Consider the following 22,047-nt stretch of genomic DNA (forward strand, 5'->3'; position numbering starts at 1 on the left):
TTAACTACAAACAAACAAACTAATTTTACAAGAGGATTCCCAATCACTGCTAAGCACCCACAGATCTTGGGACCACGATTGATCCATAATGTGAGGTAATGTCCATAAACCTGGTCATCAGATTCATCTCAATGTGTATTATAATGCAATGCAGATGAACCTAACTTATATAATGGGTGATACAATTTCAGAAAAGTGTGAGCAGTAGTCAAAACTGCCAGAAATATATTTGTTTATCTTTCTGAGTCAAATACTGATATTTATATCGCTAATGAGAGGTAATAGCTTCATCACTGAGTAATGTAACATATATTATGACTTTGGTATTGTCACTCATTAAACAGCGATAGTGTTCAACAGATATAATGTAGGTCAATTGTGATTTATCCTCAGACATACCCCAATTTTGTTAAAAAATAATAATAAATAAATTGTTAAAGCAATGTTTACTAGCTGACCTTCTTCCTGGTTTAAATGCTATATTTTCTAAGATCAGCTGCACTCCTTACTTTTCTGCTTACTGAACAAAATATAATCTAGTTTTGCCTCTGATGCAATGCAACGAGTGGGTCACCCTGAACTTTTCTATTCTTGGTGACCTATGTACCAAATAAATCTCTCTTGCCATCAGAGTGGTGACAATTTGTATTCATTTATTGTTCAGATATTTTATAATTGTAACTGGTTCTCAATTGCTAATCCCCCAGTGGTATATCGGTATGTCTGCAAACTTTCAACTATTGAAACCGGGATTTGATAGCGGTGGTAGGCAGAGAAACGGTAATACATTGTGTAGCTTTGTGTTTGTTTCTTTTTAATTTTACGTTTGTATCGATCTCCAACACCACTGGGTGAAATGCAGTCCACAGTTGTGTTGATCCTCCATCATGCTTTATTGTAGTTCTACATACCGTATTTTGACAGTGACACCATTATTCTTTCTGCCATGAAGTAAACTGTGGTTGATTGTTAAATTAATCTAGAAATACCAATCTCCTTCAGCTTTTCTCACTTTACTGTTTTAGCTATGTACCATTTTCCTTCAGCTCTTCTCATCCTACTGTTTTATGTATGTACCACTCTCCTTCAGCTCTTCTCACTTTACTGTTTGAGCTATGTATCATTTTCCTTCTGCTCTTCTCACCATATTGTTTTACGTATCAGCACTCTCCTTCAGCTCTTCTCACTCTACTGTTTTAGGTATGTACCATTCTCCTTCAGCTCTTCCAATCGTACTGTTTTGTATGTGATTCCTTTTCCCAAACAGTGGATTTTGGTCATCTATATATCCACTGCAGCCACTTTGTTCTAATGTGTACCTTATTGCTCTTGGGGCAATATTCACACCTATGATTACAGATACAAGGATTTTGTAAAACCTAGTATATATTATATATCGTTTCGTAAATAATAAGCGCTTAAGATAGTCTGCTTATCATAGTCTTTAATAATATAAAGAGTTATTTAACATCACGAGGCCCTAATTGTTTCGATAACACTATGTAACACAAATTTTTTTCCTGGATAGTATGTGTTATTTCTTAATTACATATGTTGTAAAAGTACAGAAAATGGCCATTATTCCCTTCAAACTTTGCTTTTGTGATCTGGATAATGGAGTTTAGAAATTAACCTATTTTCTATGTAAAATCAGGGAAATTTGCACATTTTCATTTACATGAGGTCTGAATAAAACAACATGTGAATCAAGATTTACATGTATTTATACTACAGTGATACAAAAATGTTTAGAAGTGAGTAGTTTTCGAGATTTTCGACTGAAATGTAAATCACTTTTACGTATTAGTCCCCAAATATAGTCTCCCATCATGTTTTCGTTATAAGTTTAAAGAGAAAAGCAGGTCTTTTCCATTTACTTTAGACATAAGCAATTGGGAAATAAAACTTTCTGCCCAGGAACAAGAAAAAGTAAAAATTTTGTTACATAGTGTTATCTAGTCTGATCTACTTTCTTGAGATTTTTCACCTACTGAAACATGAAATTTCATCAACCACAACTTTAATTCCAAACAATTATCTTGTGTCATTTCTACCCAGGTATCCCCGCTTGTGTTTGGCATACAACTTTTAAAAATTGTTTGACTGTTTGCACTTTTACAGGACTTACATTGGCGGTGCACTGCGTGATTGATCAGATGACAGCCAGTCGCACTGTAAACTATTAACACATAAATTTAGTCTAGTACAGTACACTTCAATACAGCAACGAGGAAGAAATTCCATAATCTTTGCATTTAAAATAGTCTTTACTTGTTGTTTTCAGGTCATTTCCAATACTGTACATTTTAGAAATTTTGAAGATTATTAATGCTATGGCACTACACTAGAATAGTGAAAACGGTTCAAATAATATACCCCAAATAACATTCAAGTCAAGTTTCGAAAGACATCTCTCTCTCTTAGTGCCATTACGTGATTTTAACAATATTAACTTTTGTCAAAACCTGTTACCAGTGTGGTAATGATCCTAGTCTAAGCTTCTTAACTACCGTGGTAATCTGTTGTTGGCCAGTTTAATACTTTGACATAGGTTTATTAATTAAGATCGTGCTACAACATCAGTGAAACCACAGTCTTAGTTTAGCCTTCCTAAGTGTTGTCGTAGCTAATTATCAGTGATTCTATAACGTTAGATTTACAGGAGAGTGTGACTCAATAGACTCACGTTTTGTGTTGGTAGTTGGATAGGTGGGAGTTCGAAATTTTTTTGTAACATTCATTTGTTAGTCAAGACACTTTACTCCAATTGTTTCAGTCTACCTAGGTATATGGTGGGTGCTATTAGCTGGGAGGTTTGACATATTAAGTGTTGCCATAATCTGATAGAGAATGTTGATTATGGACGACACCCTCCTTAGAAGCACTGGATCCTTGGACGAGAGAGACGTTGAGCGACGATGTTTTAAGTAATTTCTTTACCCATTATGAGGTTTCCGCCTACTGACTCTTTCTTATGAGGAATTCAATGCCTTTAGGGCTGTTGAAATCCATAATAAACGTTTTCTCATACCACAAATACAACCTCAATCATCTGTCCAAAACTCTCAAAACCATTTTGTAGAGAGTCAATTTCTCTACGATTCCTAGTTCAACTAACACTACTTAAACTAACTTGAAATCGTCAAGTGATCTATTTAATAGTACAATGCAAAACAAATTGTTGGCAAGTAGTCCACGATCTTTGTCTGTGTTTATTAACTAGTGTTACAAACTGTTGTCAGATAGCCTGTAATATTTGTCTAGCTTTATTAACTAGTGTTACTAACTGTTGTCAGATAGCCTGTAATACTTGTCTAGGTTTATTTACTATTATGATAACATGTTGTCAGGTAGTTCACAATCTTTGTCTCGGTTTATTTACTATAGTGATAACGTATTGTCAGATAATCCATAATCTTTGTCTAGATTTATTTACTATTGTGGTAACTTATTGTCATATAATACATAATCTTTTTCTAGATTTATTTACTATTGTGATAACGTGTTGTCAGGTAATCCACAATCTTTGTTTAGGTTTATTTACTTTTGTGATAACGTGTTGTCAAATAATCCATAATCTTCGTCTAGATGTGTTTACTATTGTGATAACATATTGTCAGGTAATCCACAATCTTTGTCTAGGTTTGTTTACTATTGTGATAAACTGCTGTCAGAGTGTTCACGATCATTGTCTACTTTTATTAACTATTGTAATAAACTGCTGTCAGAGTGTTCACGATCATTGTCTACTTTTATTAACTATTGTAATAAACTGCTGTCAGAGTGTTCACGACATTTGCTTCGTCTTGTTAACTATTTTAATACTCTGTTGTTAGTTAGTCCATGCTTTTAGCTTAAATTCCTTAACTACTAAAATACCCTTTGTTAAGGCCTTCACCTTTAGTTTAAGCTTACTAAGTAATAACTTGTAGACGTGTCTAGGATTTTAATTTACGGTTCATTAGTAATTGTTATATCCTGTTTTTAGCGAATATCAAACCTTAGTTTAAAGGTAATAACTTTTGAAATAACTTGTGTATAGCGAATCCGTTCTTTTGACCTTTTTAACTCACCTTACGCAGCTTAAACTACCTTAGAGCCACCCAATAATCTATTTAACAGTAAATTAAAATGATTTGAACTAATACTGTAACTTTGCATAACCTGTTATCAGCGTATCAACGATGTTAGTCTAATCTTATTTAACCACTCTTATAGCATGTTATCAGCAAGTATTGTCTGAATTTTTCAACGTCTTAATGAGCTTAGTTTAAGTTTATTAATAATTGTATTAACTTGCTTATAGCACGTTCTTGATTATTAACTTCTCCCAACATCCTACTTTTACATTTATTTTCTAAGCTTGACTTATTAAATTCTCCCAAGATTTAACTCATGGGGTCACTACTTACTTCAAAAATGTTAGTTAGAGGCGTGTGTTTTTTTTCGTATAGCAAAGCCACAAAGGGCCATCTGCTCAGACCACCGAGGGGAATCGAACCCCTGATTTTAGCGGTGTAAATCCGGAGACATACCGCTGTATTAGCGGAGGGTTAGTTAGAGGCATCAGAGGTGATCAGTTTTGTTTATAATTACGATCCACTCTTATTGCCAGTAATAATCAAAGCTATAGTAGGTGTTTATTTAATAATGTTATCAACAAATGTGCAACTTGGTTTAAGGATAGTTGGCATGTAACTAATATATTAGAAATGTTTGGCTAGGTTTAATCTCATATTTAATAACCATAAACGTTTTGAGAGAACTCAACGTTCGATTTTGTCGTGAGGTAAAAATCAGGGCTTTAATTAGAGTCTCGTACACTTTGAAAAGTTCTTAACTTATGTTAAGATGGAAGCAACCTGGTAGCTGATATTCCACAGGTAGAAGTTTTTTTATGTGTGTTTTAGTACTTTTAACGTTCACCTGGATCTCAGTTCTTGAATTCAATAAACAAGATCAACTTGTGAATAGGTTTTTGTTCATTAATATTCAAACACACAAGAAAAACAAAATATTTATTGATAACGGTAAATAGTATTGTTGCGTACTACATTTACAAATTTTAATGTTTGTGTGCTTTATCTGAATTTTAGGGTTTAATGTCATCGTCTGTTTGTTTGTTTTCGTATAGCAAAGCCACAAAGGGCTATCTGCTCAGCCCATCGCGGGGAATCGAACCCCTGATTTTAGCTGTGTAAATCCGGAGACATACCGCTGTACTAGCGGGGGCATGTCATTGTTATAGTCGTCACCTCTTTAAAATGGAAAATGAGTTTGTCCTTTGATCTTATCTCAAACAATAAGAGAAGCTTTTAAAGGAATGATGGGAAACTGTAGATATTTCGTTCGGATGTGGTCTAGTGCTTTGAGTACCTTGACTGGAAATCCCGTTCCCATAGAAACGCACTCCGTAATTTGGGGTTGTAGGTGTGCGCTGTAGCAGTGACTATCATTCCCACAAGTTGATCAGATAAGAGTAGTCAAGGAGTTGACAATGGGTGATATTGACTATAGCGCCATTCCTTCTACCCAGTTCAACATTAGGGACAGCTGGGTGCATCATGTAGCTTTGCGCAAAATCTCTAAAAATAAACAACAAAGAAGAAGTATATATTTAGTGCGATTTTTTTTTTTTGAAATAGAATATTCCAGTTAGTTTCTACAGCAAAACGGGTCCGTGTTCTTGGCTGTTCCTCAAAAAAGACTGAACTGTATTCATTACCCTGCTTCATATAATATTATCTATATACTAGCTGTTTCTTTTTAACATATTTAGCATCGATTGACGCAACAGTAGTCAAGAATAACTGTAAACAATTTGGGATGGAATACGCTGTGGAAAGAAGCCAACTTTTTTAGGTTTGTTGTTTTTAGTTTCACTGTTTATCTATATAGACCTACCTCGCTTTCTTTAACTTAAAAGAGCTATCCTGGTAATCTTTGAGCCACTGGCGATTTTTCTTCTTTTAGTTTTTTGTTTTGAATTTCGCGCAAAGCTACTCGAGGGCTATCTTCGCTAGCTGTCCCTAATTTAGCAGTGTAAGACTAGAGAGAAGGCAGCTAGTCATCACCACTCACCGCCAACTCTTGGGCTACTGTTTTACCAACGAACACTAGGATAAATCATAACATTATAACGCCCCCACGGCTGAAAGAACGAGCATGTTTGGTACGACTGGTATTCGAACCCTCGGATTACGAGTCGAACGCCTTAATACGCTTGGTCATGCCGGGCCCTCTTCTTTTAGTAATTTGTATCGAAGACTGAACTGCACGAAAGAGATTTATGAAACTTCAAACAATTCTTTTTTAAAAAATGTCCCACTGTGCTTAACAAGCATTGAATTTAGATATATCATAATACTGAGTTTAGATATATCATAATACTGAGTTTAGATATATCATACTACTGAGTTTAGATATATCATAATACTGAGTTTAGATATATCATAATACTGAATTTAGATATATCATACTACTGAGTTTAGATATATCATAATACTGAGTTTAGATATATCATAATACTGAATTTAGATATATCATAATACTGAATTTAGATATATCATAATACTGAGTTTAGATATATCATAATACTGAGTTTAGATATATCATAATACTGAATTTAGATATATCATACTACTGAGTTTAGATATATCTTAATACTGAGCTTTTGTTTAATTGCTCTATTTCTTTATATCTTGATATGATTTCACGAAGTTTTTGATTTATAACTGAAATAAGGATAATCAACCTGCTGGACTATAATTGTACAAAAAAGGCGTGTGTTTAGGAAGTTAAAAACTTAGTTACTAATAGTTACCTCTGTAGTTCAGACATACGCACTCATTGACTGCCTCAAGGGAAGGGTACAGGCGATGATACCATAGTGTCACGCACAGATAAAATGACGTCATATTTCCTTTAAGTTTGACCAGAGCGTGCATTGCTAAGAAAATGTTACTTGGGTGCCATCACAGGCGGAGGATATCATGTCACCAATAGGTGCGATGTTAGGCCACAACTGGTATCGAAGGGCACGACTGTCTCAGTGAAGAGGTGATAACGTGCTTTGATACCTGAGGGTCAGTTGCAATAGGCATATGATGCTATCAATGTTCTATTGTTCTGTAAGTGAACAGTTCTATAGGTAAATTGCATTACAAGAAATAATGTTTGTATAAGCAGATATCATTACTAAGAAGAATCTGTTAATAAGAATCTGTAAATAGACGGTCTTGCTGGTGTCTTTTGTGTTTTAAAAAGGTGGATATTATTTACATAAGTGAACACTGTTAGTATACTTTTGTAGGATTGCGTACAGATTGGAACACGACTTGGTTTATGTTTTCAGTTTTTGTTTACACATATTTAATTGTATTTTATACATATATATGTTTTACGAAGACTGACAATACTTATATGGGTTGACAGTTTTATTATTACAAGGTTTTTACTATGGACAGATTATGTTTATATGGGTATTTTCTATATCTTAGAAAGGCAGATGGCGTTTCTACGAGGGACATGGTTACTATACCTCTGTATGACTACGTACAGATTTCAACTAACTCAACTTATGTTTAGAATGTTTATCTATATATTTAACTGTATTACAGATGTTACTATACCTCTATATGACTACGTACAAATTTAAACTAATTCAACCTATGTTTAGAATGTTTATCTATATATTTAACTGTATTACACATATTATATAAAGGTTGATTGTGTTAATAACACGTTTAAAGTACTGCTGAAAAAATTTTATTACGTCCAATATATCGTTTCATAAATATTGACCTGGACAGTTTGTATATCCAGTTGTCTTGAAGGACTGATTTAGTATATGTTTAACATGCTGACTGCAGTTTTTACTTATATACCTAACTTGCGGTACATATGTTTTGCATTTTCTGAAAGTAAAAAACACCTATCACCGATTAATTTTTCTATGGTATTAATTTCTATATCTGTGATATTATATAACATATATCAACCTGAAAAGGATGCTTCTTTAAACCATTAAATAATTTTCATGTTTAACTTTATTAGTTGATTTATTCTGTTAAAGTTTAAAGGATCTATGTAAATATATATTTTTAGTCGTTACTATTGTAGAAAACTATATTTTTACCTTTCTGTAGATACTTCCATCCTGAACATTGAATGAACTACTACGTATAGGTGTTCATTCCACTTCTATCTGAGGTCATTAACATTAAAAGATAGGAAGGCCAACCCATACAGTCACCAATCACTGTGGTCACTTAAGTAATATTAGATATGTAGGCTGAATCATCTCTAACTGAGATAGGACACTGATAAAGTTCAATGTGATATAAAATATTTTTTTGAAATCAAATTTGAATATTGTAATAGATTGTAGATGTTGATATTTATGAGGAGACATCCATTAGTAAGATATAAATATCATATTTATATTATCCATTAGTAAGATATAAATATCATATATATTTATATTATTATTAATATTGAAAATAATTTATTCAAACTGTACATAACTGTATATTTTCTACATAAATTCATAGATAATATATTACAACGTTATTGTCCACTTTACTTTAACTTGACTAGTGATGGTCATCTTTTGTATATCACTCAACATGAAAGTCAGATTACTCGTTCTTTCACCTTACATACTGATACAAAACACTAAAAGTGTTTTCAAGATATTATTTTCTCAGTATTTTACAGGACATGTTCAATATGTACATTACAGCAACCATACAGTTCTTGTATATTTTCTATTTAATTATACTCCACGAACTGATTGTTCACGTTTCTAACAAATGTGTTTAACCATCTAATACAAGTCTCCATATAGATATGCTATCATCACTGTATGTAAGTAAAAATAGAAAGTACTAAATAAGACTCTTGTCATATGTATTGAAACATTCAATAACAAAACTTGAAGATACAGTAATATACACTAAACATCTTAACATATAAAATACAGGATTAGCTTTCATAAAACGTTTGCATCTTACCTCTATATTAGTATTTCAATTAGCGTTTATATTTTTCCTTTCTATAACAATGTGTGAAAACAAACTGAATTTATCACAAGACATTTTACCATAGATTTTTGAAACATTATTAAAGCTACGTGTGTTATATTTTACATTTCAACAAATAACATCAAATGTTATTATTGATTTTTTCCGTTAAAATCAGTATTTAATATAAAATGTAACAGATTATGAACACGTACACTTGAAGCTTGACTAAAGGTCAAAATTCAGACAATTATGTGCCCAGTTTAACCTTTTACTGATAAAATTGAGAGACAAGACAAAATATGAATCTTAATAAATCAGACAGCAAACAAATACTTATGTTTAATGTAATTACGAGAAGTAGGAAACTTCTCAGCAGTAAAGGTAACATATGAAATCAATGCTTTCTTTTAAAAATGAGATGATGGTCCTGAATAGGGTCTTTAATGTTTTTTGCTTAAACGAAATTATTTTCTTCAGAAGAAGAATATCTCTAGTCTTCACCATCTTCGAGACGAATCTCCATTTGAAATACGTTATGTCTATTCTGTATAATTTCAAGAGCCTATTGTAGTAATATTTGGGGAATATATAAATGTTCATTGAAATGACTTTGTAAATGAAACAAATACAACACTTAGTAAAATGATTTGTACAGAGATTGAGACCACACCATTGTACATTTTGAAAATATCTACCACAAAATATCCACTCATAATTCACGATTGTAACTACGTTTAAACATTCATTTATATAAATGCACTTATACAAACATATACATAATCTTAAACAAATGAAATCTCCAAGAAGTGGCATCAAATGTTAAAACTTTGTGAGCGAAACTTTGACTTTTGTTCGTTAGTCACGTGCATGTCAAACCACTACTTGACAAACAATCGGCTCTGTATCATGTAATGAAAGCAAGATATATCATATTTCATCAGTTATATCACAACATTGACTATAACTGTAAAAAAAATAGTTTATTTTCGTATAAATATTAAGAACCTGTCGGAGAATGAGTTAAACATTGTGATATTTCATCACTATATCAGTAGAGCAGTAATTACCATGAATACCAAAGTGGATGTTTTCGTGTAATTGTACGCTCTGTGACTTCAGAACAAACGGTATGGTCTCTAAGGAAAGATCGTGTCAATACTTTTACATGCTGTTCAGAGACTGTGCTTATTATAATTAACTTATTATTATTCTTACAGTACAACATAACAATAGAGTTTTAATGTTTACATATTAAAGTCAACCATACGATTATAAAATTTACAAAATTGCCAAAGTTCATTGTAGAAACAGAAATAAGATAAATCCATAACATTTTATCACACGGTTATTTCTCTTAAATTACAGTCATAAAAACTATGCTCTTATATTAAGGAATCATTGTCGTCTAGTAGGGACGAGAGAATGTTATATAATCTTGAAATAATTTGTACTCATCAATTAAGTGGTTCTTTTCACAATAAATAAATGTACAATATGGAACAAAGTGTAATGGCGGCATGCGAACTTCTGACTGACGTAGTGGCCTAGCAACGAGTCTTCTGGTTCCACTTTGTAGAATTATGACATCAATGTCTCTACCCTTCAAACCTGAGGCAGCCAATCAGCGTGTGATGTCTGAATATTCTCTGTAACTACCGTTACATTTTAGAAAAACTGAAAAATATAAATATTTATTACGAATTTGCACTGCACATTTATCGAAACTATTGTTTTGTAAGTAATAAAAGTCTGAGTCTTCCGTCAGCTTTCTGCATTTTGTGTTTCAGGTATGAAACAATAAGGCAAAACGTTCTATATTATTGGTTATAGGCGTTTGTTTTAGATATTTTGCAAAAAGCTCTAGAGTGCATAGCTGTCTATAGTTTTTAACTAATAGACTAAAGGAGAGGCAACTAGTAAACAGCATCCATCAACAACCCTTATCAAACGTAATGGTGAGATTTGACAAAATGTGTTATATCAAATCAACAGCCTCAAAGGTACGGGATATGAACAAAGAATCCTAATATTTACGCTTTAGGCATGCTCAGTTTATTGGCTATGGGGACAAACATTGTTTATGTAATGTTTTGAAATTTATGTAACTATTAATTTTTAGACCATAGGTGTAACTTATTTAGTTTGAATTTCGTACAAAGCTACAAGAGGGCTATCTGTGCTAGCCGTCTCTAATCTAACATTATAAGACTAGATGAGATGCAGCTAGTCATCATCAACCACCGCCAACTCTTGGGATACTCTTTCACCAATGTTTGGTGTGATGGAGATTCGAACTCTCGACCCTCAGATTACGAGTCGAGTGTCTTAACTACCTGGCCATGCCCGTCTGTATTCTATGTGCATTGGAAGTAAACAATAATATTTTTTAAAAATTACAACGAGTGGTAGAGCATACGTGCAGTGTATAATAATTATTTATACTGAGTATACATGGTTGATTTTTAAAGTTAAGTTAAAAATGGACATGTTAAAAGTGTCTTCAAGAACAATTGTTGCCTTTTTTTGTTTTCAGATTTGTTTGAATCCTCAATTTTTTTCAAACGGAAACGTGCAAGATATTGACAATGAAAGATTAATTACATAATGTTTTGCTTGTGTTTTAAAGGTAAGCATACAGCTACACGACGGGCTATCTGTGCGCTACCCATCAAGCATATCGAAAGCCGACTTCTTAACGTTGTAAATTAGCAGACTTTTTTTCTTTATTCATCTACCATTATAGAGGGAGTTATTAACATAAGTACATTATATTCTTTAAAAAAATATTAATAACGTTACATAACAATAAAATTCTCAACTAATTACAAGATTCGTATTATAATTTACTGCCTGTAAGACTACTGATGAGAAATTGGTTAAATAACAAAACAGTAAACACTTACATAAAATATTACTGCAACTTCTCATACAATACATATCCCTGTAGATCCTCACTCACCAAATAACCAAGATCCCTGTAGACCCTCACTCACCAAATGACCAAGATCCCTGTAGATATTATAGAAAGCTGATAACTTCTCTTTGAACTTAAACCGTAGAAAATCAAAATAGATTTTATTTTAAGTTGTGATTTAAAGAAATTTACAAAATGTTCACGAACTCCACATGTCGAAATATTATCACGTGCAGAATATACCACAACTTTTGTGAAACACGTACAGAAGTGAAGGAGCTTGTTATGATGTGAACTTAAACCTATTCAACCAAACTACCAATCGTTTCACTATTTCACTTGATCCAATGACATATGACCCAAAACTATCTTCAACAAACTAAACACACAGATCCTGCACATTGGGACATTGAAACACAAATGAACTATAGTTTCTCGAGTACGACTAAAGAAGGAACATAACCCTGTCTGATTTTTAAACATGTGAACTAATTTAACATTTGTGGTCACCCTATGATACCAAAGAAGACAATCTAAATTACGGTATCAGTCAATAACCGACAAAAGGATGAAAACAGCTCTTCCACAAAGAATACCAATCAGTATCAGACACAATACCAATCAGTATCAGATATAATTTCTCTCCAAAACTGATGTGTTGCGTGAAGATGAAAATTATTCTGCAATCCAGAATCCTCAAAAAAAAAAAGACCCTGAAATAAAGTAAAACCCAAACCATCATTGTGTATAAAATATAAAATACGCGTAGGAGAACACATGCCTTAGGATAATTCAGACGTAAGTAAAAATATTCAACCTGATGGTAGCCGTGAAGAAAGTTGACAGAAACGTTTGATGACGAACTCCGTAACTAGCGCACTGTTGCTAGAAGAAATCAACTCAAAGCGGCTGATTCCCGGTGTAAATGAGGTATAACTTCATAATGCAAATGTCGGAGTCTGTGATTCCCGCAGTAACAAATTCAGAAAAATAAAACGTCTGTCCATGGTTATTCACAAGATTAGGATTTACAAACCAAGGCTGTTCCAAAATATCGAAAAAATATAATTTTGCAGATTATTAAACCCACCCAAAAGTTCCTGCCCTTTAAAACTCTCAGCATTGTATAGAGATAAAATTGTCATAAAACGTTGGATTACTTGACAAGAAAAAAACCCATCAAAACCAAGCTTCATATCTTCATATAATCCAAAATAAAAGTCCAGCGCCTCATGAAACTGTTCAGATAAACAATTCCGAAGCACATTCAGTCTCGAAGAGTATTTACGATGCTTAATGTCTAAAAAATTGATCTCACTCTCAAGAACTGGTTTAACTAATATCTCATAACAAACATTGTGAATATCACCAACCTATAGGAACTTCAAAAAAAATCTCTCCACAATAAAGCAAGAGCAAACTTTTCTACATGTAGAACCTGAAGAGGATATCATCACATAGGTGTCACTAAAGCATTAACCATCAGCACCCTACACTTCAAAGATAAATATCTGTGATGTTAGGAAGATAAAATGCAGGTGATGAGTCGACAAATATCATGGTACTTGATGCCATACATTACAACACTATCAGAATGAAACTGGATACCAAGAACCTTTAATGGCTGGAAAGATATTGTAATCACCTCAAAAACCTTCACTCTTCGAAAGACCCAATTACCTAGCCACAAACTCTTACTGTTATCATGATTAACCAGACTACCCTCTCCTCTCCCATAAAGTTGACAAATTGTGAGTGACTGAAGCTGTAGAAATGGCAACACTGAGTGTGAAAGTTGTATCTCCAACGTATTAATACACCAGGTTAGTAACTGACAAAAGTGAAAAACCAAAAATAACATTATGTTGAATAATCATACTTGGAAAGTTTCTGCACAAATTATGTAGAACAAGGAGAAAACCCCTGGCGAAGACCTCAAATAACATTAATAGAGTTAGTAAAATATTCATTATATTTTACAATAGTAGAAACTCCAGGATAATAGTTAATGATTCACTTGAGGAGGTTATCCTCAAACCCACACTGTTTAAGCAACGAGAACAAGCAACTATATTCAACACAATCAAAATCCTTTATCTGATTAATCTTCAGCAGAATTTCTCCCTGTTGTGCTCGCTTGAGATGGTCCATCAACAACTTCAAAATGAGTGGCACTTCAACTACATCCTTACTCAGAATACACAATCTAATAGTTAACGTTTTAGTCAAAATCTTACAGTCATAGCTCAGAGACGTTAACAGATGATAATTCTCTGGAAATCTCCTAACTCCTACCTTTGGAACCAAAATAAGTACACCACACTTCATACTATCAAGTAAGACATCTCGTAGGAAAACCTCCTGCAAAATCCGCGCAAAATCCTCAATGAAGGAAGACAAAAAACATCTGTAAAATTCTATAGTGAGCCCATTTTACCCTGGAGATGTGTTTCCTTTAAGATGCTGCAAAGCCTTCCTAGCTTTATCAACACTGAAGTCGGCAGCACACGAGACAATCAGAGTTGTTTAACTTGGCGAATACACAAAACAATACCTCTACCAAAGCCGATTCTTCAACACCCTCCGACCTATAATGAGTAAAATAAAAGTCGTGTAGAACTGTCTCAATATCTTTAGAATCAGAAACTAACACATTCTATAGAGTGAAAACATGCCAAATTTCCAATTTCTTGGCTCCAACCATTTCAGTACGTAGGAAGCACTTATTGGAACGTTCACCCTCTTCAAAAAAAACCTCACATGGGACCTTAATACTATACATTCTATCCTTTTTACATGTAACTTCTCCATATCATAGAGTTTTTAACGGGACCTTAAAGAACAGTATGAAATCAAAGTATGCTCACGCTTTATCGCCTTAATATGTCTGACGTGCGTTATTAGTACGAGTCCGGCAGGCACCATAAGCTTGAGTCATTTGTTTGATAACATCCTTCAACCTCACATACTATTGTCAAATATCTTGAGTATGAATACATCAGACTCAACGTAACTATATTAAAAGAAGAACCATCTAAATGTTATCAAAATCCCTCAACAAATCCCAAAACCTACGACCAGGAGGAACAGTATTAAACTGAAAACCAACCGTCAAGAAAACATGATCTGTGTAAAGAAACCAAAACCTATCAAAATTCTCCCAAAAAGGCAACACATTAGGAGGAACCAAAATCTTATCAATCCGAGATTGAATCAAAGACCCTTTAATAAACTTCCTTCAAGTAAAACTACATTATAAACAAATCAAAACACATCTGACAAATTGGAAGTCCTTAGCATAGTAATAAAACTGTAACGACTAACATCGCGATAATAGTTTACCGGAGATTTATCTTACACAATGTCCGTAACACAATTTAAATCCTCTACTACCACAAAGATTTTATCTTTTAGAGAAACTCTAATTAAACAATTAATAAATTCTACTTGCTCAGAGGTATTCGGAGGAGCATACACATTAATAAATACAAATGAAAAGTTCATTATTTGTTGTAAGCATAGAACAGACAGATCATCGTGTAGCTTTGTGCTTAACCTTAAACCCGACAACACCGCAGATGTTAATTATCTTGCTTGCGTAGCTTAATTGGTATTGTTAGTTTATAGTTAGGGCAACTATTAACAATGGGCTATCTGCGCTCTGCTTATCACAGGTATCGAAACCCGGTGTCTAGCGTTGTAAGTCCGCAGACATAACACTGTGCCAATTGGGGGAGGGCAAACTTTCAAGTTAAATGATGTGACTGATTTGTTTGTTTGTAATTAAGCACAATGCACAATGGGTAATCTGCGCTATGTCCATCATGGGTATCGAAACCCGATCTTTAGTATTGTAATTCCGTGGCCACACAGCTGTGCCACTCGGGAACCTCAATTGATAGCTGATGGTTTTATTTTATGTCCTTCTTTTAAGTATGAGAAACACTTTTTATATTTATTTTCAGTTGAAGTAGAATAAAATAATAAAGTATCTAGTAATAAATTAAAGCCAACAACAGTATATGTGCAGATTATAATAATGAGAGAAAACAAATTCGAAATAATACGTAAGAAGACATACAAAGATTACTAGATATGAATTAAAAAGCAAACAACATTAGGATATATTTACTTTTATAGAGGAAAGAACTTCCTCAATTATGGCTGAAAACAAGTGTCACGTGGTACTTGTTTGTTGACTTGATAAGTACTATAATTTGTTTGTTTGTTTTTGTGTTTTGCACAAAGATACACGAGGGCTATCTGCGCTAGTCATCCCTAAGTTAGCAGTGTAAGACAAGAGGAAAGGCAGCTAATCATCACACACCAACCACTGCCAATCCGTCTCTTAACCTTCCTCATATTACTCTACATGACTGTGTCAAATTGTACTGATTCGATACCTTTTCCAAAATTAGATGGGGTCCGACCCCTTCATGTCATCTTGCATCATTGTATTAAGTTGTGCTGATTCAGTACTTTTTTCAGAAATTATATGGGGAGATCCAACCCCCTTTCTCACTTTCCTCATTCCATTCTGCATCACTGTATCAAGTTTGATGCTGTCTGATCAAGAAACGTTCAAAGTATAAGGAATAAATATACATACACATATATATTAACATTTATTTATATACATTCATCGGTTTGCTGGGTGTCTCCATAAATCACACATGTGTTGGAAGCTGTGTTGTAATAGAATCATATTGATCTACTTACTAGGGTGTGCTTTATTCTAAAGTACAAAGGTATATAGTGAATTATATATTAAGTGAAATTTGTTTTATTATTAAGGATAGAGCTATACATTGAGTTAGCTGTGATCTGCCTACCGTGGGTATCGAAGCCTAATTTGTAACAAACTGATATGTAAAATATGTTGTCGTATTAAAGTGTCAGTGTAGGATTAAGTGAAGTTTCCCACACAGCTTTTGAAACAAAACATAATCTGATTTAACAATACGTAATACCATTCGTTCGTTCGTACTTAATTAACCAAAGTTGTTTTGACATTTCCCTATTTATTAAAACGTACATGCGAGGCTGTTCTACTAACTCTTATTAATGAGATTATTCTTGAAAGTTAGCTCACACCTTAGAGGCAGAAAAATTGGAGTAATTAGAACTTGAAGGATTCTTTCCGCGACACGTTTGAACAAAGATTTTCTTCAAGTTGTTCAGATATATCGACCTGCTTTAACGACTGGCGTTATTGTTGTCTTTCTAATAAACATTTATAGCTCAACCTTCCACTTCTTAGTATCAAATTAATGAGATTTAATTAATATAAATAATATAATTAAAGTTTCATTCACATCACCCAGGAGGGCGCTGTTCTGTCTGTAAGAATTTAAAGAAAGAAAAATTCAATTAATCACAAAGAACAGTATAAGTTCGTGAATCTGTTTTTCTTTGTTGACATGAAACTATAATTAATAACACAAATTCACGTCGATACTTTCGCCACAGAGGAAAGTAGTTTTATCACTCGTTACTGCATGAACTAAGTATATTGGTTTCGTTTTTATATAAAATAATAATTAAATAATCAGTTATTGCGTGTTGATCTTGAGACTTCATTAACGTGTTTATCTTTTTGAATGCAGGTGGAAGTAAAAATATCTATAACGACTGCTATGAATTACTGAGAAAATGAGAGTATTGTTTGTTTGTTTTTGAATTTTGCACAAAGCAACAAGAGGGCTATCTGCGCTAACCGTCCCTAATTTAGCAGTGTAAGACTAGAGAGAAGTCAACTAGTCATCAACACCCACCGATAACTCTTGGGTTACCTTTTACCGACGAATAGTAGGATTGACTGTCACATTATAACACCACCGCGGTTGAAAGGGCGAGCATGTTTGGTGTGACTGGGATTCGAACCCATGACTCTCAGATTATGAGTCGAGCGCCCTAACCACCTGGCCGATGAAAGTAGCATTTGGCTAATTTAAGTTTTACATATTATAGTAAAAAAATAACAACACCTGTATAGAAGGTGAATGTGGTTTAAGTTAGTTAAAGAGTGAGTAGTAGAGGATGGTAATACAATAAATGAAAGGTTTAATCATTTTGCATTCTTTAAAAATTAGTGTGTCGGATTTGATAAGATTCACATTTTGTGTACAGCTTAATTCGCAGTGAAATAAGCACGTGAGAGAAAGCCATACATTATGTTTTCGGACATGGCTACATTATTAATTAACATTATAGGTATTTCTGTCTTCCTTTTTAACTTGTTTCTGTAATATATTTATATTTGTAACTCCTTGGCTTTAATAGAAACGACCAATAGGGTTTATCGATGATGAGCGTGAGCAATGACGTCAAGACGAGAAATAAATATCATTGGATAGTATTAAAGGACATAACCCAAAGTAGGAAAAACAGTGGATAGAGATTTGTGTCACGCATTGTTTCCTTTCATGCATACAAAGCTGTAGATAAATAAACCACTCTAACTGCATCTGTGTATGTGTGTATTTTCTTTTAGCAAAGCTACATCGGGCTATCTGCTGAGCCCACCGAGGGGAATCGAACCCCTGATTTTAGTGTTGTAAATCTGTAGACTTACCGCTGTACTAGCGGGGGAAACTGCATTTGATATAAACATTTTATTTTATTTTTATAAAACAACGTATGGTTACTTTTAACTATAATATCGCGACTTTGTCAAATTCTCTAAAACGTGAATATAAACTTTCACGTCGTGATGTATTATTACACATTTTTCACTTATGATTGATCAGTTGTTTTCGCTTAGGTCTAAAGTGTCTAAAACTAGAACAAGGTCTGAAACTGTCTTCACACGATATTCAAACTTGCTGTCAAAGTTGATGTATTTTGGCGAAGGTCTGATGCTAATTTCTTTATACTTGACCAAACAGTTATATATTTAATAGCAAACAATAAATACAAATATCTGATTACAAGCAGCAACAAGCAGAATACCCAAAACAAGCTTCACAGCCTATTTAGGTAAAAGGATAAAGGGATAGGTTTCTTAAACATGCGGGTCAATATGGAAAATTTCTTTGCTCTATTCTTCTTGATAACGTTTTTCAATGAGTGTCCCATCGAGATGCATTTACAATGGTTGCATATATTTGAAAGACCTTTTCACTTTGCAGCTGCAAATAATATGAGACATGGGATCGTCTTTCGGTATGTTTTTTTTTCTTTTACTGTAGCTTTGACCATTTAGAACCAGAAATATTACAGAAAAATCAATCATTTTTTCGATTAGGCATAAAACTGAAAGCACCGGTCAAAAGTAATGGTAAAAATGTTAATATATCTCCATTGAAAAGGTAATAGCATTTAGTCTTCACAAACTGGAAGCCATAATACACAGTTGTCGTTTTAGGATTAACTTAATCAGTTCGAAAAGTTCTTAAATGTTACACCAATCTGAGCTTAGACAAGTCTTTAACTTAGAGTTAATTTATGATTTATTGTTTGATATTACTTGAAGGTTTATTCAGGTAGATTGTAGAATGAATTTACGTAAGTTCCACCCCTGATGATACACATTGGAAACGGTCATGACGGAACTTTGGGTTATTCTGATGAAGTCTTCCCTGGTGTACTTTCAGAGACGATAACGTGGGTAATTCTCTAGTGCTCCTCTTTAGGAGAGTTACCCATATCAACTTCTACTTCCATCTTTGTTGTGACTTGAAATTCAACCTCTGGTTATGTAACTGTTGAGTGGTGCGCAAATATTTCTTGGGTATAAACTGTGAAATGACTTCACAAAAGATGGAGTCTTGTCATTAACAATATTTTAGCACAGTTAGTATATAAGTTATTAAACTCATCAATATAGTGCTATATTGTTATTAGTAAAGTTTTTAGAATTTAAAATGTGGTTGTAGACATTTTGACTAGAAATAAAAGCAATAATGTTCTATATATGCAAATCCATGACTGGTCATCACTTGGAGTATTGTGTACTTTATCTAAAAAAGGAATTGCTTTATTAGAAAAGGTTTAAAGAAATGTTACTAGGATACTTACGGGGATAGAAGGGTTGTCTTATGAGAAAGTTAAGATCTCTTAACTAATTTTCTCTTGAGAAAATAAGGGTTAGTGGTTATCATTTTATTGTTTACACGATTATTCGGGGTAATGAAAAGATTGTATCCTGAAAATAACAGCATAAGTAACACAGATTTAAGATTTTTAAAAGGCAGACTAGGATACAGGTAAAAAAAATGCATGTTTTAAACAGTGTGATTAGCTCATAAGATGAATTGTCGTGGAAACCGGCGGTTGGAAGGGTTTAAGAGGGGGAACTGATGAGTTTATGAAAAATAAAACGTAAGTTTGAAATTATTTCTATTTTCCAAAAATGTTTGTCAAAGACACCAGAGGTGTGACAAACGGGTTTGTGGCAATGAACTAAAGGCGACAAATTTATTTAATATTAATATAATTCAACAGGCTTGATGAACATAGCAGCCGTTGCTGTACATGTGTTATATTCATAAAAAGAAACAGATAAAAATCACTTCTTAGTGTGATGTCAGGAATAAACAACAACATTTCAACGAATACTAGTGCTTTATGAATTTGTTTTCAATTCAGGTTATAAACAAGTGACAAATAATATTCGAATTTGTATCACAGTATAAGGCAAACTATATTTACATCCAAAACTGTTTAGGTTTGTGTTTTGGTGAAGACTACTAAAGAAGCTGTAAAGCGAAACGTTGAGTGTCTAATTAAATAACAACAACATTTTGGAGTTATGAAATCGTTTATTTCTACTATTAATATCTCTTCTATACACCAATATACACTGCAGAAACTATATAATATAAATATTACTTGTATTTATAAATTAATAGCTCAATGATACTTCGCTGATGTATTTGGTGCCCAAACGTATTACTTAAATCCAAGTTTCGGAAAAAAAAACAACTCAGCACAGTAAAAATTTTCCAAAGATCTATGTAGAGCTGAATACTGAATCGAATAATATATAGCCGTACAAAAGGAAACTAGTTTGTAGTAAAAAGAAGAACAAGGTATATCATGGGTATACTTTAAGACAACAGTGAAATGGCGAGAAATATGAAAACGATTTGTTATTCCTTTCTGTGTAGCCTTTATACAATCCTTTAAATTTTGTGTGAGTTCTTAAAGGTTTTAAGCTTTTATAAAACAGAACAACAAACAAAACTAGTGATAACTTCTCTCTACTGTGAATTTTCAAAACACTAACGTGTCTGATGTTGACTATTCGACACCAAACAAAGCAAGTTATGCATACTTTTTCAAGGAATTTGTGCATTAAAATTTGTAACTTAATATATACGTCCCTTTAATGGAATATTCTCTGTCTATGCAAATGTTCTTACCAGCATAAGTTAAAAAAATGCTTGCTATTTGTACATAATTTCATGAAGTAAAAATAATTAAATTTATGATTTCACGTACTTTTATAACGTACTGTTTTACTGTATAAATCCTAAAATGTTTTGTTATTAAAGCTAATAAACAAAACTTCACTTTGACTTTTGCACCAATAGTTCCATATATGCAGCTAAATGTTTTCTACAAAATACTTTAAAATTCTTTTGATTCTTACAAACGATTATTAAACTTTTTAACCAGTTAAATTCAAGTTGCAATCGTTAGTCTCCTCCTACTGCCATCTATGAACAAGAAAAACTAAGATGAAAAAGATATCGAAACTGATGTTAACCTATAAATTATCGCAGTGTATATTAAGTAGAGGTAGTTAGTAGACAAACCAAAACATGTTAATCACTTAAAAAGCTAACTTAATACATAATACTATTAGTCATTCATAAGTGCATATACTGTAAACTACAGGGTGTATTTACTGTATCATAAGGCTTATTATTAGGTTGCTCATAGTATATTACTTGTTTAATTTCTTTACGGTGGAATGTCTTTATCTCTTGATAATTGTTTGTATTATCCAGTTACATGTAAATATGTTTCCTTCACAAGGAACTAGACTGGTTTGATTCCAATCAGCATCGACTTTTAATTCTTGGGTAGCTAACTGTAGAGATTGCGAAACTAGAAACTGGCTCAGTGGTGGGCTTCAGGGCTTATAAGCTATAAATCTGG

General features: G+C 33.1%; 1 long non-coding RNA gene across 1 annotated transcript; it reads right to left on the reverse strand.

The window, feature by feature from the left end:
* Positions 1-8,477: 8,477 nt before the first annotated feature.
* Positions 8,478-14,509, reverse strand: LOC143229761 (uncharacterized). Its single transcript, XR_013016047.1, has 2 exons — positions 11,930-14,509; positions 8,478-10,700 (listed from the first exon to the last, which is right to left on the reverse strand). It is a non-coding gene; the product is annotated as an uncharacterized LOC143229761 (long non-coding RNA).
* Positions 14,510-22,047: the final 7,538 nt, after the last annotated feature.

The sequence above is a fragment of the Tachypleus tridentatus genome, chromosome 10 (genome assembly GCF_004210375.1).
Source record: "Tachypleus tridentatus isolate NWPU-2018 chromosome 10, ASM421037v1, whole genome shotgun sequence".
Lineage (NCBI taxonomy): Eukaryota > Metazoa > Arthropoda > Merostomata > Xiphosura > Limulidae > Tachypleus > Tachypleus tridentatus.